Source organism: Corvus kubaryi, unplaced genomic scaffold (assembly GCF_017639235.1).
Source record: "Corvus kubaryi isolate FWS band 111438036 unplaced genomic scaffold, C.kubaryi_AGA036_p1.0 split3-73, whole genome shotgun sequence".
NCBI classification, from domain to species: Eukaryota; Metazoa; Chordata; class Aves; order Passeriformes; family Corvidae; genus Corvus; species Corvus kubaryi.
Window position 1 is genome coordinate 19,877,229 of NW_024582091.1, and position 8,252 is coordinate 19,885,480.

Here is an 8,252-nt window from a genome sequence, read left to right on the forward strand (position 1 = left end):
TAAGGTGGTGACTCATGCTAACAAAAGCAGGGAAGTTCAAATTTAATGCTGAAACTGCTCTCCATTCTCCCTCATTGTGCGTAGGTGCAGGGGGAGGGGAAGAAAGTCTTCAAAACTAGCCCGCCATGGTGAGTACGCCGCGGACAGCCTGAAGGGGCAACCCGGGGGCTTGTTCACTCCGGGACCGTGTTTCTGGCAACTTTACTGATCGAAAGGTGGAGGCGGAGTTGCGTTTGGTGCCTCTTTGCAGTGGTTGTGAAAAAGGCAGTGAGGTGCATAGTATCTGAGAGCGGTCATGTATAGGTGAGATGTATTTTAAAGGTTTTCATTTGAAGCACTGACATTCGTAACTTTGTCAAGTTAGGAGGTTTTGAATGGGAGCTACTTTGTTATGTGTAGAAACTTTGAGAACACCTGATACTCGCTATATTGCTGTTGTACCTGTTTCAGCTGTCATGGTCTTTATACATTTTAGAAAACGTTATTTTCTACTAGTTTAGTCCACACCATCCAAAAGATGAACCGTGATGCAGGTTTGTGCTTTTATTTCTTGGATCATTTACCTGGTGTTAGATCAAGTGATTTAAATGTAGGGAATATTCATGGCTATGTAACTTTCCTACTTCTACATGCTGCTTATTACAGAATAATAGGAAAGAATATTGAAATGAAGCTGGAAAATCATCGTTTTAGTCTGTCACTAATCAATCTGGGACTGTACATATGTCCTGTGTTCTCCCATTAATCAGACATTTTTACTGGAAACAAAATAACTGACTAGAGAAGGTTCTTTACTTACTTTGTGTTAACTCTCCAAAGACTCCAAAGACTTGTGGCCTTTTTACAGGATTGTGATTCTAATTATTAAGGTTGATCCGCCAATAAAATGTTTTAGGCTTAAACTAAAAACAAACAAACAAACCACTAAAGATCCCAACTTAACAGTAAAGTAGAGATATGAGAATAAGAATTTGGAGTGTACCTAGATTTTTAAAGCAAAATATTGTAAAACTAATTCCTTTAAATTTTTCAGCAGACTCTACATCTGGAATTCAGTGTTATTAGCAGCTGTTGCTAGTGTTATCTGGCCTCAAGGCCATGGGACATGTTACTAAGTAATTCCTCTTAGCAAGCAAAATCCTATATCCTGTGGCTGGATATGACATGGGTTGTGTATAGTCCAGCCCTGAAAGCAGTTATCATTAAACTGTTGAATAAAGAAGGTGCAGATTGGATCAAGGTAGCTAGGTGATCCATAGATTGCATCAGAATCCAAGTGATTGTATACATGAAGAACTTGATTTGGTTTTTTTCCAGAATAAGACTTTCCTTCCAAGTCAAGATCCCACAGCAAGTGGGTCACTACACTGCTGCATTTCTTCGGACACTTCAGCATGGAATCACACGGTTGAAAATTATTCCAAAAAGGCATCACACCTGCCCCCTCACTCTTCCTCCAAGGCCAGGATCGATAAAACTTGTCTTTTTAAGTGAGGACTTGCCTGTCTGCCTAAAGATTTGTTATGATTACTTACCTAAGTAACTTACCTATTCCAGCATTTCACTAGTCTTTCCATTAGAATGTTTTTTGTGCTTTCTGATCTTAAACTTAACCTACTATAAGTAAATTAGTTGAACTCATTAGCCTTTGTTAGTTAGTGGTACAGGGATTTTATTTTCCTCTTTGCCCACCCCAGATTCTTAACATATTTGAGATTCTTAGTCATGTTTCCATTGTGTTATTCTTTTAAACAATCCCTGTTTTTTGTTTTCTCTTTTATAGAAAAAAACCCCAGTATTTTTCTTGTATTTCTTTAATTCTTGTTGCTGTGCTCTGGACTCTCATTATTTCTACTTTCTAGAAATGCAGTGTTCTGGATTTAGACATGATTTCAAATGCCATATAAGGTCTATATTTTCACTTAATGAAATGTGGTTTGTCACTTCTTAAGAAAATCTAGTTTCCCTAAGAAAATGTTAACAACGACTTGCATGTTGTAGATACAAAGATATCTGTTAACCCAGGATACAATCTAGGGTATCTATGGTACAATTTGAAAAGGTGCAACGTGTTTTAATAGGTTTTTAATTCAAGGCTTTATGCTTCTAGCAGGAGTCTTCATGGATATTGTTTCCAATATCCTTATCTCACAAGATAAGTACCTGTGACTGACCTGATTAGTGATGTCCAAATGTGAGCCATCAAACTGAAAAGAATATCTGAAGTGTTCAGTCCTCAGAGAATTGTTTCAAGTTGTAGAAGTACTACTGTAGAGTCAAAATTTTACCCAGTGACCATGCTTTAAAGTAGCTTTGGAGGCTGGAAGTTATAATCTGAACTTTTCCAGTCAGATTGGACAATGTGAATTTAAGGCACTGTGACAGGCAGGTTTTTTACAAAAGTGGCAAGGGTGTTACTAGCAATCAAAAATTACAGTCCAGGGTTAACTGTGCAGCAGTATGTTTTAGATGAAAAAAATAAAAAGAAACATTTAGAAAGTTAGTCCATTCTAAGTAGCCTAGAAGATTGACTCTACATCTGGGCTGTGCATCTGGGAAAGAGCCAATCGTTGTCTACCCAATCTGTTAGAATAAAGTGGAGGCCCATTCATTTTTAGCTCTGAGAAAGGAAGGGCCCAATATCTTTCCTGGGTCAGAGGAAGATAGTTCATACTATCCTTGAGTTGTCATGGCATGGGAGGAGAACAACACTTCTGAAGTCAAAATGAAATCATGTCTTTGAAGAGTTAAAGATGACTGGCCATGCTTCCAGAGGATCAGGGTTAATATAATCTGTTAAAACAGACATAGGGCTGCCAAGAAAAATTTTAAGGGCCTTTATGTGGTTACACAGACATCTAGTTCATGTATTTGCAGTGTAACCCTTTTACTGTCCTCTTACTGGCATGTAACTTCTCTGGTTTAGGCATATTGCAAGTCTTTCGGACTGATCTGATTAATATGTCTTTATTTGGTCATATATCTAAAAGCAAGGAAAATAGTTTTAATTCAGGTCAATTTTTAGTGAAAAAAGTTAAGAAAAATCCATCCATAGTATATTTCCAGGAGTTGTATTTTATGCTTTTGTTTATACTGCTTCAGGCTCAAGTACCATTATAAATATGAGGTTCTGAAGTGGTATGATGAGTTAAGTATTTCTAAATGTCTTCTCTTAATCTAGCCTAATAATGCAGTCCTTTCATATGCATAATTCCCGTGAAAACCAGTGGGAGTACTACATTATAGAAGGAATAATAGATACATATGCCAAGATGTCTTCATTTTGAGTCATTGTTTCAACTTGATTGACAAAGAATAAAGTTAACTAAAAGAAATCTATACTGAGAGTGGGAAGAGAGTTATTGATAATATTTTTAATTCCAAATTTATCTGTTTCTCCACTGAAGCATACGTGCCAATAGAATGACAATACTCAGAATATCTGATGGAAATCTCAAATGAATTTACATTCACTAATGCTTTCCAGGAAATATTTCACAAGTAGATCATATGCTTTCTAGTCTGTAAAATTCCATATAATCGACTCAATATTAAGAATTCTAGCCTATATATAAACCTATGTATATATTATGTAAAGTAGAATAGTGATAAATATTCATAGTATAAATGAGTTTGGACTTTTTTTGCAAAGTCAGGCTGGAAATAACATAATGTACTGTATGAGTTCACATACTCAATCTTCTGTAAAATGTAAATCCATAAAACTTTGCAGTTCTTATCTGTATCCATAGCAGGCCAGAAAAAAATAGTAGTAGGAATACTTAATACTGTACAAAAGCATCTCACTGCTTCCAAGTGGCATTTCTTCTGTCTTATCATCTATACATGTTTTCTGTACTGACTCATCCCAGGAACTACTTCATATCCTCATTAAACCTGAGTTGTCATTTCTCATGTGCTAATTTTTCAGCCTTTCTTTTTAAGCTTTTCCCCATGCTTTTTTGAAGCTCAGGAGGCTTTTGCTATTCCCAAAGCATCCCTCCTCAAAATTCTTGTTTTGTTTTGACTTATGTTTGCAACAGCCCTTGAAATATTCATATTACACTATCTTTCTTTCATTGTTTTCTTGTAGTATCCCATTTCTTGCAATATTTAGATTGCAAGATCATTGGTGAAAACAAGGGATTTCTCTGTGCTTGTAGAGGGGACAAAGTAAAGGGGTTTTAGGCTCTTTCTAATAGTAGGAATACAAAAAATATGTGAAATTAATAATTTTAACTGCCACCCTTCTAATCCCTAGTAACACAGACTTTTCAACTCTTAACAACTTCTTTGCAATAGAATTTCATCTGTATTCTGGGAAGTTGACAAGTTAGGGCACAAGAAAACTGAGAAACAAAGGGGCCACCTACAAGCAAAGCAGAACTTATCCTCAAAATATTTGTGTTCAGTGCCCTCTGTTTACTATCTTAGCTTCTCCTATATACTTTTTCAAAAATACCGTAGGTCCAATAAAATTATTCTGAAAGCTTTTCATCTCTCAAGTATATAAATTCTTTCAAGTGTAGGGTACACTGTGGCAATACAGACTCTGCTGGACCAGGTGAAGGATTGTATCAGTCCAGCTGTAGACTGAGGGTTTTTTCTCCAGAAGGAATAGCTTTAGCTGAGAGTGGTTGTGGTGCAGCTGTCTATCAGCATTTTGGTGCACTGTGATGGTAGTATCAAATATGAAGGTGTACTTTGGGAAGCAGAAAGCACACCGTGCAGTCCAGTATAAAGCTTAGCAGGAAGCTCTGGCTAAACCATATCGCAAACTTTTTGATGCAGAATTTTTTAAACCAGAATATTTGCTTTACCACCGCTGCATGGATTTTTAGTTGACAGTATTTGAATGAAGGCAGTTAATTTGAAAATGGTGCAGTTCTCTGAGTCCAGCTATCACTCTCCACCTCACACTGTCTAGTGTTGGGACAAAAGGCTGGGCTCCCACTCTGTTAGTCAGCAAAGCTCTTTCTCCTGACTTGTCCAGAGGCTGTAAGTTTAGAAAGCAGATCAATGTTTTTGTGTGGATATGAATGTGGATATCATACAAAGGCACTCAGTGTAAACCACATTCTCAAAGAAGTGTATAAAAAGCAAAATAGCTATCTTTGACCAGTGTAATTTGAGAATTACAGAAATCCATTTTTGTGCAACCTCAGAAATATTCCCTTTTCATTTTCTCAGTGCTTTGTGATCTTTGCCTCAATGAAACCTGACAAAAAGAAAATTTCAGATGGTTATTGGATACTTAGCATAACTTCAATGATTTTGTATTTAAAAATGTTGATTTTTTCCACCTCTGAATATTACAATAATATTTATATAGTGGAAGGAAGAAGGTGCTCTGCATATCTCAGATCCACCTTTATCAGCTTAGGAAACAGAGATATAATTAGCAAAAATAATTCAAAGGTGATGGCTCCTATTCAATTTCTCATTCTACATAGTTCATCTGTATGATTTCAGGAACTCACTTCATTCTTGCATCTCCATTCTTCAGCTGTGTAATAGAAAAGGAAATCTTCTTACTTTTCACAGAATCAAATCTCTTTGGACCATATGAATTTTAATGCAGGTTTTCTCTCTTAGTATGTCATTAAAGCACACCAGTGACATCTTAGGCTCATTTAAAGACACCAGGAGGATCTTGCATACTCTAGGACTTGAGCAAATGTGTAAAAATAGGTTGGTGTGAGCAAGTATGGAGATTAACAAATGTTTCTAATGGTCATTGTAAAGGAGTTCTGCTGAGCATCTGTGTAGTGAGATTCTTGAAAGGAGGTGGGGAAAGAGTTGATTTTTAAAATGATAAACACGTTGCAGAAGGGGTCATTTAATATGCTGCCCGTGAAATCTTTTGCGTAAAACATCTTTTTATAACTGTATTTCACAATTTGCAAGAGAAATTTGTTAAAACACTAATTATTAAAAGGAGCTCTGCATTGAGGCCTTCAAATTGAAATTGTGTTCTTTAGTTTTATTTCGCTTTTTATTTATTTTATATCATATTTTTGTGTTCATGTTTTGCACATCTTTAATATGATTTCCCATTGCTCTGTTTCTTAGAGGTTGGTAACAACACAATCATATAGCCCTGAAGCTTTTCTTCACCCATTTAGATTTCTTCACCGTGGTACTTACTTCAGTGTGTGGGATAAGGTTGTCTGAACTGTGTCATAAAACTATTTTTTAGCTAACTATATGAAAAATATATTTATAAAACTATTTCCTATTGAGTTTGTGGGGTTCGTGCTGGTTTTTTTATCCCTAGGAAAAAGTGATGAGTGAAGAAAGGATGACTTTTCTCTTTAAAGGCATTCCAAAACCAAATAGGAACCAGTGAAAACAAATGCTTTAAAAAATGTACCTAGAAATCAGTACAGGTTTTCCAAAGATGAGCTGTTAGCCAGTACACTAACACAACTTTATACAGATACTGTTTTTATCAGTTGATATCAAAATCTTTGCCAAAGTAAATGATCTTACCCTTTATTTTGCAGATGTCCTGGCTACCTAATTTGTAAAACATGGGTGTAAAATGATGTAATCTTTGTTTTGACAGCAGCAACTTAAATAAATATAGCTGAAAAAGGCATTCTGGCTGAAGAGTTCATAAAAACTGTACAATGGAACTATTCTGCAGTGTCTGTCAATCATGGATAAAAAACAGAAGAGTTTTGTTCCTCTATCTGGTATCTAACCTTCGAAGGCCTCAGTCTGTATGATAACTGCAAATAATGCTATTGTGATGATCCTATCTCCAGATGTCCATAGCAGGATGTGAATAGGAGTTGTATTATCCTTTTGGCAGAGAAAGGTTATAGAAGATAGAAGGGTGAGGATGATGTTTGATGACTAGATCTGAAATCTCCAGAGGCAAATTTCTTTCTGGCAAGAGAGAAGAGGAAGTTTGTCTGTCTGAAGTAATCTTCCACTCTGTAAAATCTCTTATATTTTATTCTGCCTCCACTATTTTTAGTAAACACACACACAGAAGCTGAAAGAAATTGTATGTAATTTTTTAGAGATTTCTCGGGTTTCCTGATGAGAGTTTTGTGTTGTAATTTGCCAGGTATGCTTGTAAGACTTAGAAGTACATTAAACTTTGCTTGTTGTCAGTCTGACATGTGAAGTTTAAGCTTGGAGCAATTGAAGTAGAGAGCAATGAGAATAAATAGACAGCTGTCTCACAGCAAGCTAAAACTAGAGAAATGAAAATACATTATCATGAAAACTGTATTGGAAAAATGTGTCTCAAATTAACTACTGGGCATAAGTAATGAATCATACCTAATTGCATGTTGCATATTCTAATAGATTTAACAATACTTATCAAAATAAGGAAGCCACTGTTTTTGAAAATGAAAATTGTGCAATGGTATCATAGAACAGATTAGACCTAGTAATTTCGAGTAGGTTGGTAACAGCTGTAAAATCGTGCTGTAATTACATTTAGAGCTAGATGCTTTTAGTCAACCTTATCCAGTAAAACAACACTCCAAAGATATTCTAATTTATCCCCTGTTCAGACTGATGTGGTTTTCAGTATGTGGCTATCCTTTGTGGACTAAATTAGAAAAATAACCTCTCCCACATCAACACTGAGTACAAATTCAAGCTGAATGTTCCAGGAGATTGTGAAGGCCCATCTTAGAGGAAGGACTGAGGCAAAGCACCTCTCTTATCACTATTTCTCTGGGAAAAAATTACATTTTCAGAGGTGCATTGAATGAATGGTATTTGTTTTTAACCAAGGGATGAATTATAAGCAGCCTCACAACTCTGAGCACATAGGGCTTCCCCTTGCACTTTGATGGGGAAAGTTCTTGCATAGTCCCTTGTCCTGGTGCATGAACAAATACAGTTCTTAGCAAGAAAACCAAAAAAACCCTAAGAACCAACCATTTGCAATAGTGGTGAAAATTTACAGTTTTATTTCAGTGTGATGGACAGCTGCTTACTGAGGCGAACATTTGAATAAACAGATATTTGAGAATAGATTCTTCCTACACTAATAAAAGGAAAAGAGATTTTTTGTTGTTTGCTTGTTTGGCATAAAGAACACCAGCGACAATATTGTTGGTTGAAATTATGAAAATAGTTTTGACCTCATCTAGAGCCTATTTAAGTTGAATTTTAATTTTTTAATGATATCGTATGATATCATTAAAAGTGTGCAGAAGCAACTAATAGAAAGCCAACGGGAAACTTACTGAGAGACTTGAAAAAGAGAATGAATGTTGCTG